Raw genomic sequence first — 2,500 nt, 5'->3', positions numbered from 1 at the left:
CAGGCCACGTGACACGCAGGGGTCAGGCCGTGGAGAGACTGGGGCATGGTGCCAAGTGAGGTAAGCAGACCACCCCCCTCCCCCTCACTGCTCTCTGCATGCGGTGGCTCGTTGGTCTAGGGGTATGATTCTCTCTTAGGGTGCGAGAGGTCCCGGGTTCAAATCCCGGACGAGCCCTTTTTTTTGGAGCGCCGAAAACAAAAAACACAGAGTCCCCAATTCCCCCCCAAAAATAGTTTGTGCGTGACCGTATCTGGTTCGATGCCCGTCGCCAATGGTTGGCTGCTTTTAAGCCCATGGCCCAAGAGGCAGTGTTGGAAATTCCCCCTCCTTTGTAATGATGCGCTGGCGGCGAGCTGATGTATAAAGGTTTGGACATGCCTTCTGGGTGGGGACTGCCATGGCTCGCGCCACTGTTGCATCCAGCTTGGTCTTTTGTATGTGTCTGCAGCCTGTGTGTGAGGTGCTGTGAGTGCTGCCATGTAGGTCCGGCGCAGGCTTGCGCCAAACTTTCACGTTGGTGTGTGCCACCTGGCAGGTACCAGCGGGCCCCATGAGACATCAGTGCCACAAAGCCTTTCAACTGAAAGCTGTCCCAGCACACTAGAGCGCAGCCTACCAGAGCTGTTTCTGTAGTGTAGTGGTTATCACATTCGTCTAACACGCGAAAGGTCCCCGGTTCGAGACCGGGCAGAAACATGGTGCTGGTTTCTTTTTATTTCCACAATGTCAATCGGACACATTTGACCGCATGCAGGTTTCGACAGGTATGGACAGGCCGGCACTACGCCATGAGTGATCTGAGGCCAGCCCTTATTTGCACCCTGCAAACTGTCCACTGGCTCCATCAGTGGGCGTTTCCTGCCATCCCTGGGTCCTTAAGTGAGTGTTTGGGTACTTTTGATGCAGAGATCGGGGCATGAAAACCGGCGCTGGCACCTGGCGACATTGGGTACTGAAGAATCTTTCCCAATCCTGCCCATAGCTGTCAGGGTGGCCAAGTGGTCTAAGGCGCCAGACTCAAGAGGCGCAGCTCTTCCCTGCATCTGGGTGTTCTGGTCTCCGATTGGAGGTGTGGGTTCAAATCCCACTCCTGACAAGCCGGGCTCATTTTTTTGAGCACATTTCAGAGTGTAAGGCTTGCGGAAAACCTCGTGGGGGCCCCCGAATGCAGCGCCCGGCAAGCCTCCCTGTTCTCTTCTGCTGCCTTGCAACTGGAGCTGTCTGCCAGAGACGCCGGAGGCACACCTGCCCTTAAACCCCCACTGGCCCACGGCTGCAAAACCTGCATTTTCTAGTGGCTGGCTTGGTGGCATATGTCACTGAGCCCAGTCTACTCAGGAAGTGAAAAAAGTCCCCTTCACAGTTGGAGAAAGTGCTCTCCTGCCACCTGTCGGTCGTTGAAGGCACCACACCTCAGCAAAATAAAAATAAAAAAACAGACATGCTCAGTTCGGGGGATGTAAAGGTATTTACATAGCAAGAACAGAGAGGCTGTTGGGAGATGACAGAAGCCATGCTGCCCCAGAGTTCTCTTCTGAAATTCGCAGGAATCCAGAGGTTGGAGCGGGCTGAGGGAGTGCGCCTTCTTGCCTCTGTCGGCTTTCAAGACACATCCTCCTGCTGGGAAGCTGCCCACCCTGAGCAGCACAGGTTTGCGCTCTAGGCCGGTCGGCCACATATATCTCGCCTGATCGAGCCCGATCGAGCGGCAGCAGATGGCCTTTGGCCAGCGAAGGCTGCCGCTCTTCTTCTTGTTTCTCTGCTTGAGAGGAAGCTCAGTCCTCTGCGCTTGCGCCAGGGGCAGGCCACGTGACACGCAGGGGTCAGGCCGTGGAGAGACTGGGGCATGGCGCCAAGTGAGGTAAGCAGACCACCCCCCTCCCCCTCACTGCTCTCTACATGCGGTGGCTCGTTGGTCTAGGGGTATGATTCTCGCTTAGGGTGCGAGAGGTCCCGGGTTCAAATCCCGGACGAGCCCTTTTTTTTGGAGCGCCGAAAACAAAAAACACAGAGTCCCCAATTCCCCCCCAAAAATAGTTTGTGCGTGACCGTATCTGGTTCGATGTCCGTCGCCAATGGTTGGCTGCTTTTAAGCCCATGGCCCAAGAGGCAGTGTTGGAAATTCCCCCTCCTTTGTAATGATGCGCTGGCGGCGAGCTGATGTATAAAGGTTTGGACATGCCTTCTGGGTGGGGACTGCCATGGCTCGCGCCACTGTTGCATCCAGCTTGGTCTTTTGTATGTGTCTGCAGCCTGTGTGTGAGGTGCTGTGAGTGCTGCCATGTAGGTCCGGCGCAGGCTTGCGCCAAACTTTCACGTTGGTGTGTGCCACCTGGCAGGTACCAGCGGGCCCCATGAGACATCAGTGCCACAAAGCCTTTCAACTGAAAGCTGTCCCAGCACACTAGAGCGCAGCCTACCAGAGCTGTTTCTGTAGTGTAGTGGTTATCACAGTCGCCTAACACGCGAAAGGTCCCCGGTTCGAGACCGGGCAGAA

General features: G+C 55.9%; 2 non-coding genes across 2 annotated transcripts; both read left to right on the top strand.

Annotated features, from left to right (window-relative positions):
* The first annotated feature begins 626 nt into the window (after positions 1-626).
* On the top strand, positions 627-699 carry TRNAV-AAC (transfer RNA valine (anticodon AAC)). Its single transcript has one exon. It is a non-coding gene; the product is annotated as a tRNA-Val (tRNA).
* A 1,210-nt stretch (positions 700-1,909) lies between these two features.
* On the top strand, positions 1,910-1,981 carry TRNAP-AGG (transfer RNA proline (anticodon AGG)). The gene has a single exon. It is a non-coding gene; the product is annotated as a tRNA-Pro (tRNA).
* The last annotated feature ends 519 nt before the right edge of the window (positions 1,982-2,500 follow it).

The sequence above is a fragment of the Ambystoma mexicanum genome, chromosome 2q (assembly GCF_040938575.1).
Source record: "Ambystoma mexicanum isolate Mex_15411 chromosome 2q, UKY_AmexF1_1, whole genome shotgun sequence".
Taxonomy (NCBI): domain Eukaryota; kingdom Metazoa; phylum Chordata; class Amphibia; order Caudata; family Ambystomatidae; genus Ambystoma; species Ambystoma mexicanum.
The sequence above is the reverse complement of the archived record's forward strand: the minus strand, read 5'-3'. Positions and strand labels throughout refer to the sequence as shown.